At 34.2% G+C, this 12,012-nt stretch overlaps 1 pseudogene; it reads left to right on the top strand.

Moving 5' to 3' along the window:
* Window positions 1-7,478: 7,478 nt before the first annotated feature.
* LOC120120015 lies at window positions 7,479-11,108 on the top strand (annotated as a pseudogene).
* The last annotated feature ends 904 nt before the right edge of the window (window positions 11,109-12,012 follow it).

Here is a 12,012-nt window from a genome sequence, read left to right as displayed (position 1 = left end):
AATTAAAAAAATCAAATCTAATTAGTTTAATTTTTAATGGTATTTATATTCTTTCTTTATCAATGATAATATACATACTTGCAGAGTCAACTGCTTAAATTCAATATTTTTAGAAAAAATAATATTTTATTTTAACCCCTTAAATCAATTGATGAGTTCAAATGTAATAAAATAAAAAATAATAATTTTTTTTTTACAAACGGTAAAGGATTTATAGTACCATTAAACCTAAAAAATGGGACAATCCTCCAAATTCATATATATATATATATGGTACACCCACAACCAACTCCAAAAAAACAACTTTACAAGTTTCTTTTACCCTTGGAGTCAACAAGTTCCCCCAATTTTGCAAGGCTAATTGTTGAACACGTCCCTAAGTTATGGATAAGCGAAAAAGATAAAATATGGACCTGCAACAAAGAGTTTGGCATTAAAAGAGACGAAAGATGAAGGTGAATCTGAGTTATTATTTATTATTGAATTTTTTTCTGATTATTAATCTAATAAGATTTTTTTATTTCTACACCAAATAATCATTGTTTGTGTTTGAAGAGTGGGAAAATTGTGAAAATACAAAAGTTTTGATTATTGGTCAACAAAGAGTACACCATCCTCTCCAGTGTGGCGGTCAACAATCCAAGTAAGTAATAGGTCAAGTAAATAAAGGGTCAGATAAGTTTTTCGTCACCCACATTTAACGGATGTTAACATGGAATGATTGATTTGTAATAAATCGATAACATTGATGATTAATTTGTTACTTTCAAAATTTTAGTGGAGAAAACAAAAACTTACTAAAATATGAGTAATCATTCTTGTAGTTTAACTTTAAAATCATTAAAAGAATCTTAAATCGATACCTAGATATAATATTTTAACAATAATTAAGATTATGAAATAGGACATGTAACACTTGTGATATGATTTTAATTGATCAATGCTACACCAACAAAATGATTAGTTATTAAGATATCATGTCAAACATAAGTACCAATTTTCTCAAATTTATCAAGTTCAAGTACTAATTTTTCTATTAAGTTATTATCATCCCCATCATTATTAGGTTAAATATAAATTTTGATACTTAAATTTGGCTTTAAGATTTAATATGGTATTTGAATATTTTATCCATTTAGGTACTTGAATTTAACTTATTAATTCAAACTGATATCTGAATTTAAATTTTTGGTTTAATTTAATAGATATACCTTTTGGTCTAATTAATTATTATATTTAAAATAAAAATATTTATTTCTTATAAAATTTTAAAATTATTTGAATTTATTTAAGTACATTTGATCCAAAACAAATCAAAATCTAAAGTAATCTTAAATGAACTAAATAATCAATTTGAATTAAAAAGCAAAGTACCTAGTTGGGAAAAAAAGCAAGTGTCAAATTGAACCAAGAAAAGAAATCTAAATTTAGGTACTTAATTATAAAAAGCTCATGTACCAATTTAAATCTGAAAGCCAAATTCAGGTACCAAAATATATATTTCTCTTCTTTATGCCAAAAGTTCAAATTCCACTATTTTCCAGGGGGTTTCCCGTGTTTCCCGGTAGCCAAACAGAGAACAAAAAGAAAACCTACTCAACGTACTCTAAATTTTCAATTTATCGCTCCATACACAACAATACTATATTTTCTTCATTCAAATTCCCTATTAACAGTGTTAAGATTGTTCAATTTGAGTCTCTCAGTTATTTTCAATCCTCAAATCCACCAAATGACTGACGCTTCCGAGGAAGAAGCCAAGCAAATCGAGAAGCTCTACGAGTTCGACGAACGCCTCAATGAGGCCAAGGATAAGTCTCAGGCTCGCCCTTCCTCCCTATCATTTTCTATTCCTAGGGTTTTCACTTCTCTCTGTCTCTAACTTTTTTAATTTCTGATTCATAATGTGAAAGACTATGACGGAATCATCGACGACGCTAAAACGAGCTTAAAGGCAAAACAATTGGCGCTCAGCTAATTGCTCGCTTCTTCAAGTTCTTCCCTAACCTCTCCAGCCGTGCTCTCAATGCACATTTCGATTTGATTGAAGAAGAAGATTTGGCGGTTAGTGTTGAAATGTCAAAGCTTGGGCAGCAGAAAATTGGTTCAAGTTAGGCACCTAATATACAATGTCAAAATTAGGTGCAACAATGTTTGAAAATTAAATGGGCAAATTACAAACTTTAGTCACTAAACTTTAGGATATTTATAAGATTAGTCCTTAAGCTTCAACTATAAATACCTTAGTTCGTTTAGCTTTAAAATCATCCCAAATCATTCTAGCTTTCTTCCAATACTAGAGAATTTAGAGAGTTTCTTGAGAGTTGTTTTCTCTTTTTTTATCAAGAGAGAATTATCATTGTTTTCTCCTTGGTAGATCGAGAGAAGTTGTAATTTTTATTTTCTCATAGTGAAATTCTTCTACCGTTGCACGTGGTTTTTACTCTATATTATTTAGGGGTTTTCCACGTAAATTTTGTGTCTCTTTTATATTCATTTTTATTTTCTCAAATTATCAGTTGTGATTTTGCTTTATCCGATAGTCGTCTTCCGCAACAATTGGTATCAGAACCATATTTGAATGAGTAATATCTGTTTATTGTATTTGTGGTTGCCACCAAAAGGTGGATTCTCCAACATAAGAAAGTAAGAAGGTATTACCCATTCTTTGAAGGTTCCAAAGAACTATTCACGATAGTGAAATAGTGGGAGCTATCCGTAATAGAAGCTATGGCAATGAAATTTGATATTGAAAAATTCAATGGGAGAAATTTCTCATTGTGGAAATTAAAAATGAAGGTCATCCTGAGGAAAGACGGTTGTCTAGCAGCTATCAGTGAAAGGCCGGTGGATTTCATAGATGACAGCAAATGGAACGAGATGGACGGGAATGCTATGACAAACTTTCATCTAACATTAGCAGATGAAGTATTGTCAAGCATCGAAGAGAAGAAGACAACTAAGGAGATATGGGATCATCTCACCAAATTGTACGAGGCTATATCGTTGCACAATAAAATTTTCCTTAAGAGAAAATTGTACACTCTCCGTATGACAGAATATACTTCAGTGACGGAGCACTTAAATACACTGAATACTTTATTTTCTCAGCTTACATCCTTAAGCTGTAAAATAGGAGAACAAGAACGTGTTAAACTTCTACTTCAAAGTTTACTTGATTCGTAAAATCAACTCATCATCAACTTGACAAATAGTAATGTCACCAGTCTAGTCTTCGATGACGTTGCAGCTGCTGTTCTACAAGAAGAAAATAGGAGCAAGAACAAGGAAGACAAACAGGTAAATCTGCAACAAGCAGAAGCGTTGACAACGATGAGAGGGAGATCAATAAAACATGGCCAAAGCAGCAGTCACAAACATGGTAGATCGAAGTCGAGAAGCAAGAAGAATTTAAAGTGCTACAATTGTGGAAAGAAGGGTCACTTGAAGAAGGATTGTTGGAGTTTGAATAAAAACTCCAATCCACAAGGCAATACCGCAAACACTTCAGATGATGGAGATGCTATATGTTGTGAAGCGTCAACCACTGTGGAGGGTATAAAGAGATATGCAGATATATGGCTCATTGATTTGGGAGCAACATATCACATGACCTCAAGAAGAGAATGGTTACATCATTATGAACCTGTCTCAGGAGGATCTTTCTATAGTTGTAATGATCATGCCTTGGAGATCGTTGGCGTGGGAACCATCAAATTGAAGATGTATGATGGAACAATTAAAGTTGTTCGAGATGTGCGAAACCTGAAAGGCCTGAAGAAAAATTTATTATCCTACGGATTGTTGGATAATAATGCAAGCAATATTGAAACACGGAAAGGAATCATGAAGGTGTTCCATGGAGCGCTTGTGGTACTGAAAGGTGAAAATATAGCAGCAAACTTGTATATGCTGAAGGGAGAGACTTTACTAGAAGCAGAAGCCTCTGTTGCCTCATGTAGTTCAGATTCTGCAATGCTATGGCATCAAAAACTTGGACACATGTCATAACAAGGAATAAAAGTCATTGCGGAGCAAAAGCTACTTCTAGGCTTAACAAATGTATCACTTACTTTATGTGAGCATTGCATAACAAGTAAGCAACACCGGTTGAAATTTAACACATCAAATTCTAGAGGCAAAAGTGTTCTAGAGCTGGTTCACTCTGACGTATGGCAAGCACCAGTTACATCCATAGGCGGAGCAAAATACTTTGTCTCTTTTTTTTATGACTACTCCAGGAGATTTTAGGTGTACCCTATTAAGAATAAGTCAGATGTGTTTGCAACTTTCAAAAACTTCAAAGCGCGGGTGGAACTTGATTCTGGAAATAAGATCAAGTGTTTTAGAATAGATAATGGAGGAGAATACACAAGCGAAGAATTTAATGACTTTTACAGGAAAGAAAGCATCAAAAGACAGTTCACAGTGGAAAACTCTCCTCAACAAAATGGAGTGGCAGAGCGGATGAACAGAACCTTGGTAGAAAGAACAAGAGCAATGTTGAGGGATGCATACCTAGAAAAATCATTCTGGGCAGAAGCAGTCAATACCGCATGTTATTTGGTGAATCGAGCTTCATCAACTGCAATAGAGCTGAAGACACCAATGAAGATGTGGACTGGTAAACCATCTGATTATTCAAACCTCCATGTATTTGGAAGTGTTGTGTACGTGATGTACAACTCCCAAGAAATTTCAAAGTTGGATCCAAAATCCAGGAAATACAAATTCTTGGGGTATGCTGATGGAGTAAAGGGGTATCGCTTGTGGGATCCAACTGCTCGTAAAGTGATCATCAGCAGGGATGTTATCTTTGTAGAGGATAAACTACAAAGAAAAGAAGACGATGATAGCGCAGAAAAGTCAGAGACTACACAGATACATGTGGAAAAGGAGGATGAACAATGAGATTCTTATAAAGCAGAACCAACACATGATGAACAAGAACCAGAGAGTTCTAAAGCTCCAACAACTCGTCAAACAGATCGTGTGAGAAGACGTCCCAATTTGCACTCAGATTATGTTATAGAAGGTAATATTGCATACTGTCTTTTAACAGAGGACGGTGAGCCATCAACATTTCAGGAGGCAATAAGCAGCTCAGATGTTTCACTGTGGATGATGGCAATTCAAGAAGAAATTGAAGCCCTTCATAAAAATAATACATGGGATCTTGTGTCACTACCACAAGGAAGGAAGCCAATTGGTAACAAATGGGTCTTCAAAATCAAGCGAAATGGTGACGATCAAGTGGAGAGATATCGTGCAAGACTAGTAGTCAAAGGATATGCTCAAAAAGAATGTATTAATTTCAATGAAATCTTTTCTCCTGTGGTTCGACTAACAACAGTTCAAGTAGTCTTGGCAATGTGTGCTACATTGAACTTACATCTAGAGTAGCTAAATGTTAAAACAGCTTTTCTTCATGGAAATCTTGAAGAAGAGATTTACATGCTCCAGCCTGAAGGTTTTGAAGAAGACGAAAAGAAGAACTTGGTTTGCAGGTTGAATAAATCTCTGTACGGTCTAAAGCAGGCGCTGAGGTGTTGGTATAAGAGATTTGATTCATTCATTATGTGCCTTGGATACAACAAACTTGATGCAGACCCTTGTGCTTATTTCAAGAGGTCTGGTGATAACAATTTTGTTATTTTGCTGTTGTATGTGGATGACATGTTGATTGTAAGACCCAACAAAGATCATATTGAAGAATTGAAGGCACATCTGGCTAGGGAATTTGAAATGAAGGACTTGGGATCAACAAACAAGATTCTAGGGGTGCAAATTCACCAAGACAGAAGTAATAAGAATATTTGGCTTTCACAAAAGAATTACTTAAAGAAGATCTTGTCACGATTCAGCATGCAATATTGTAAGCCAATTTCTACCCCTCTTCCTATTAACTTTAAATTATCCTCCAGTATGAGTCCTAGCAGTGAAGAAGAGGGGATGGAGATGTCTCGAGTACCGTATGCATCGGCAGTGGGAAGTTTAATGTTCGCTATGATATGCACAAGACCAGACATTGCACAAGCAGTGGGAGTGGTTAGTCGGTACATGGCGAATCCAGGTAAAGAACATTGGAATATAGTAAAGAGGATCCTGAAATACATCAAAGGGACCTCAAATGTTGCATTATGTTACAGAGGATCAAACTTACTTATAAATGGGTATGTCGATTCTGACTATGCAGGAGATTTGGATAAAAGCAAATCTAGTACAGGATATGTGTTCAAAGTTCCTGGTGGAGTTGTAAGTTGGGTTTCAAAATTTCAGTCAGTTGTGGCTACATCCACAACAGAGGCAGAATATGTAGCAGCTACACAAGCCAGTAAAGAAGCAATTTGGTTGAAGATGTTATTGGAGGAGCTTGGGCTCAATCAAAAGTATGTCTCTTTGTTTTGTGATAGTCAAAGCACCTTGCATCTAGCAAGGAATCAAGCATTTCATTCAAGGACAAAACACATACGAGTTCAATACCATTTTATTCGTGAAAAAGTGGAAAAAGGGACGATAGATATGCAGAAGATTCATACCAAAGACAACATAGCAGATTTCATGACGAAGGCAATCAATGCTGATAAATTTACCTGGTGTCGATCCTCTTGTGGCCTGACAGAAACGTAAGCAACATGAAGGTACAAGGTAAAAAGAATGGTGTGAAGATATGATTATTTCAATCAAATCTTCAAGTGGAAGATTATTGAAATGTCAAAGCTTGTGCGGCAGAAAATTGGTTCAAGTTAGGCACCTAATATACAATGTTAAAATTAGGTGCAACAATGTTTGAAAATTAAATGGGCAAATTACAAACTTTAGGTTATTTATAAGATTAGTCCTTAAGCTTCAACTATAAATACCCTAGCTCATTTAGCTTCAAAATCATCCCAAATCATTCTAGCTTTCTTCCGATACTAGAGATTTTAGAGAGTTTCTTGATAGTTGTTTTCTCCTTTTTTATCAAGAGAGAATTATCATTGTTTTCTCCTTGGTAGATCGAGAGAAGTTGTAATTCATATTTTCTCATAGTGAAATTCTTCTACCGTTGCCCGTGGTTTTTACCCTATATTATTTAGGGGTTTTCTACGTAAATTTTGTGTTTCTTTTATTTTCATTTTTATTTTCTCAAATTATCAGTTGTGATTTTGCTCTATCTGATAGCCGTCTTCCGCAACAGTTAGTTCATTATATAATCTAAGAACTTTTACTATACAAGGATTGGTGAATTATAGTAGAATTTTAGTATCTCTCTTCAGTCTAATTAAATCTGAGCTTTAAGGTTCGGGTGCAAGCTATTCGAGGGCTCCCTTTATTTTGCAAGGATAAGGAGTACATTTCTAAAATAGTTGACATTTTAGGGCAACTACTTACTGCTTGTAAAACTATAATTCCTTTTTAATAATTTGTTTGTACTATTACTATTTCAAAAAATATGTTTGAACTGTTTATTTAGCCTTGCCTTTGCTTTGTTACTTATGGATGAGATTGTGGAGCGTGATGCTGTTCATAATGCCCTGATGTCTGTATTAAGGCAGGATGTGAAAGGTAATGTTGCATTCTCATGAGGTCTTTTTAAGGTTTTTGTAATGGTGAAATTTGAGTAGAAGTTAGGGGTAGTATTACATGTTTGAGTTCTTAGCTGTGTTGATTATATTGTCTTGTGAATGCAGAGTCCTTGACAGCACTATTCAAGCACGTTTGGAATATTGAGGGATCAAGTCAAGATGACACTATTCGTGACAAGGTTTTGTGCTTTATACGAGATAAGGTGAAGACTGCTTCTTCGTTTGCCTGTTGGTGCTATTCTTGTGTTGTGTTCTGTGATGATAATTGAGAGGGAATTAACTATATTTGTAGGTTTTTCCTCTTAAAGATGAACTCTTGAGACCTCAAGATGAAATGGAAATGCACATAACTGATTTAATTAAAAAGGTAATGTATTTTGATTTGCTGCTAAAGCATTCATAATCAATCTGGTCTCTCCTCTTCCCTCCAGCAAAGTGAACTTTCAATTTTGAGCTTGGAATGGAAGATGCAGAATTGATTTTATTCAATTCCATTGCAGAGTTTAGGAGATGTAAATGGAGCCGAATTCAGACTATTTATAGACTTCTTCAAAAGTTTGAGCGTATTTGGGGACAGAGCTCCTCCTGAACGCTTTACGGAACTTATTGGAATAATTGAAGGTCTGGCTGATTTAGATGCACAATTTGATTTGAGTGTTTGTTAACTGAATATTGTATTTAGATCTTTTCTTAATGCCGCAAAAGCTACAATACTTTACCTCATTTACATAAATTAGTTTGGATATTCATTAGAAGGGATGTTGTACCATAAAATATTGAAATAGTTCTACTAGTCAACATCGTCTCTTTGAAGTTCACCATGTCATTGTTGTGAATTGTTTAACTCTTTGAATTGCTTTTGGATGCAGGTCTCCGATGCAGACCATATAGATAGGTTGATGTCATGCCTGTTCATAGCTCTTCCAATTTTTGTGGTAAGGACAACATTTGATATTACTGGATATCTGTTCACTTCTAAATTATTTTACAGAGGGGTGCATCTGGCAGCAAGTTCCTCAACTACCTTAACAAACACATCATACCTGTTTTTGATAAGATGACATACTATTTTGTGTCCTCGGTTATTGCAACACGTGTAATCTAAGTTTATGTTGTCATTTTCTTGTAAAACCCGATTTAAGTACTGCATATATATACATAAATCCACTTAGTTCATTCTTCCTTGCTGTTAGCACTGTTATTTGAATACTGAATGAAAAGTGTTTCTTGTTGATTTTCTAGGCTTATGTGATTATAAAAATTTGCATAAATGCATGTTGTAATGGATGTGAATGAACCTCATAAGTTTTCTCTGAGCTCTAGAACTTAGCATTTATTTGTTTATTTTACAAAACTATTTTCTAGTTGAAGTCCTTAAATTTCTTTATTTGGCTTCTGAAGTCGGGATTGATCCGGCTCAACAATATGTTTATTTTAGTCCACTCCCTTCTTATTGGCTGGAAATCTGGAAGGTGAGGAAGTGTTAATGAAAAGTTGCATGTTATATTCTTCTGGCTAGAATTTGACAAGCATCAGAATTCACTGGAAATAAACTCACGGACAATAATATCATTGCTCTTATAAAGTTTATTAATACCTTAAGATCTACAAGCATCCTGTTTGAACTAAAATGTTGAAATACTAATGCCTTGGAAGTTCTAGAAATTCCTCTTAAATATTATGAGATGTCTCTAGGTCATTTATATCTGAATGTTCCCTGAAAATGGGAAATTCTTGCTGGAAATTCTTGTGGAACTCTGTTTTGTGAAGACTTGGTCTAGTACTCTGGTAAAGGATATATTCTGAAATAGTCGAACCTTACAGCTTCCGGAGGAACAAAAGCTGAATTTGCTTAAAGCTTTAGCAGAAATTTCGCCTTACACAACACCACAGGATTCACGCCAGGTTCTGCCTTCTGTTGTTCAGCTTTTAAAGGTATGAGCGTACATTTTCTTATGATATTGGACTCTTGGAGTTTCGTGTTAGTAATTGTCTCATGTAGGTTTATATTTATATTATTTGTCTTTTTTCTTTTTTTCCTCAGAAGTATATGCCTCGGAGGAAGACTGGTGAAGAGACAAACTTATGTTGAATGCGTACTGTTTTCAGTTCACCATTTAGCTCACAAGGTATTTTCTTTTCCCCAATCTTTAAAAAAAGAAGAAAAAAAACCTTTCTTACTGTCTTTTTGCATAAAATTGTATTATTTTTTTAAGCTTATTTGATTATTATTGTTAAATAGGCTCCTAATGTGGATACAAGATTGTGACTGGTCAACCATCAGATAGGTTGGGGGAAGACTTCTCAGAGAATTATAAGGACTTCACTGACAGGTATCCTTGCATCTCTTCTCCTTTATGCTATAAGTAAAAATAAAAAACTGACTCTTTTCTTCGTACTTCATGTCGACGAAAGTTTGCTTTGTTTATGTCATAATTTGTTTGTGTTTATTGCTGAAGAACATCCTAATAAGTTGTACTCGAAGGAAAATTATTTGTTTCTTTTTATCTTCAAAATTCTTTCTATGCGAGTTAAAAGAAGTTGAGCAACAGGGATTTTATATGAATGCTGCGTGCTTACTGTTTGTGCTAACTTTTAGATGAGTGGTGCTGTCCAGGTTGAGTAGCGTTGAAGACCTAAATAGGGCCACGATTAAAAAATTAACTCAGGGAATGACCGAGCACAATAAAGTCATGGAAGCTGCTAAATCCAATGAAGCAAAGCATAACATTGTGAGTTTATTCTTAAAAACTTCATGTTTTACTTTGTTTTCTGTTTCCTTTTTGACTTTACCTTTCATTATCCGCATACAGAAAACAGAAAAGCAGAACACAACTGGATTGAGTACCTGCAATAACATCTTAGCTATGACAAAGGTAAGATTGAAATTTTTCATCGAATTATATAGTCTTTGCCACATCAGTAAACGTTCATTTGCTTATCTTTTGTTATTTACCTATACAGCCCTTACATTCGAAAACACCTGCATTTAGTGGAGATAAGAGTGTCAACCTTTCTTGGAAAGACACTATAGAACCTTCTGCAACTGCAACTGCAACTGGGTAAGTCACCTGTTCACTCTTTAACCATTATTTTCTGCTTATCATTAAATTCTTTCTACCCTTGATGTATTTCTGGGTTTACCTAGAAGTAGAAAACACTATGAATAAAATCAAAGTCCATGTCTCAAGTGTGCCTCTGAAGCGAATCGATTTTTGTTGAATAATTGTCGTGCAGGTGAAGCGAACTGCCGCTGGTAACGGGTCCAATAATTTGGCCACGAAGAAGGGTCGTGGAGCCAGTGGCATGCAAAACCAACTTGATAGAGCATTGGAATGGAAGGTATATCATATGGTGGGAGGACAGGACGTGGAAGAGGAAGAGGCTACCGGTAGTTTGATGCACAAAACAAACCGCGGCGACGACTTGGATTTTAAGAATCTGTTTTTACCTCGAGAATACAAAGAGAAGTCATTAACATGTTAAAATCCTACTCTCATTTCGGGACAGGTTTTGTTCGATAAAGACAGTGCCGAGTTCTGGAAATTCATTTTGAAATAACAACAGTAATTTGAGTTCTGTAGCGATTGATTCTAAAGTCGGATTGGATAGAGTTGGGTCACTGACATAAAATTCTGTAAAACCCGTCACGATACAAAAACTAATATGACCATGACACGTGTATACGAAAATGTTAAATGTACAATTTTGACATAATTCAACCTCTTGCAATTTTAAAATTACCTAATTAATATTAGGAATGATCTTGGTTATAGAATATTGTTTTGTTGAGTGTTTCGATTATTAAAAGATATAAAACGGTTTTATGATTATACATAGTTGTTTTTTTAGTATGTTGACTATTAAAAGTTATATGATCACTCGATTATTCATACGTTTCAAACTTATCTTTAAAAGAATGTTTTAAACTTGTTATTTTCTTTTCAAAAAATTGATAGTATTCCGAGCTGAATTTTAACATGCTGAGTGAGATATGAGAAAATATAATCTCATAATCTCAAAAAATTATCATATCTCCGTCATCATATTAACATTCAGCTCAATCAATCGTTAATTTTCAACAAAAAATTATGAGTTTGGAACATATGAATAGTTGAGTAATTATTTTTTAATTTTTAATAATCGTGTGACACAATAAATCAACGTCATATAGTCAGAGGTCTATTTTATAATTTTTAATAGTAAGACGATTTAACAAATTAGCACCCATTAATTAGGGACCATTTGTGTAATTTACCCTTAATCTTATGAGCCAAAAATCATTGGATATATTTTGAACATATGTGTCTAAATTTAATGATAATTTTATAATTATTAAAAATTAATTGAAAAAAAACGATCATTCAAATATTATTCGGTGATTTATATTATTTACCCGTGTATATATTTATGCACGTATATAGATTTCTTATATAGTTTCTGC

The sequence above is a fragment of the Hibiscus syriacus genome, unplaced genomic scaffold (genome assembly GCF_006381635.1).
Source record: "Hibiscus syriacus cultivar Baekdansim isolate YM2019G1 unplaced genomic scaffold, ASM638163v2 tig00110332_pilon, whole genome shotgun sequence".
Lineage (NCBI taxonomy): Eukaryota > Viridiplantae > Streptophyta > Magnoliopsida > Malvales > Malvaceae > Hibiscus > Hibiscus syriacus.
Note: the sequence above shows the minus strand (reverse complement) of the source record. Positions and strands in the feature narration are given on the sequence as shown.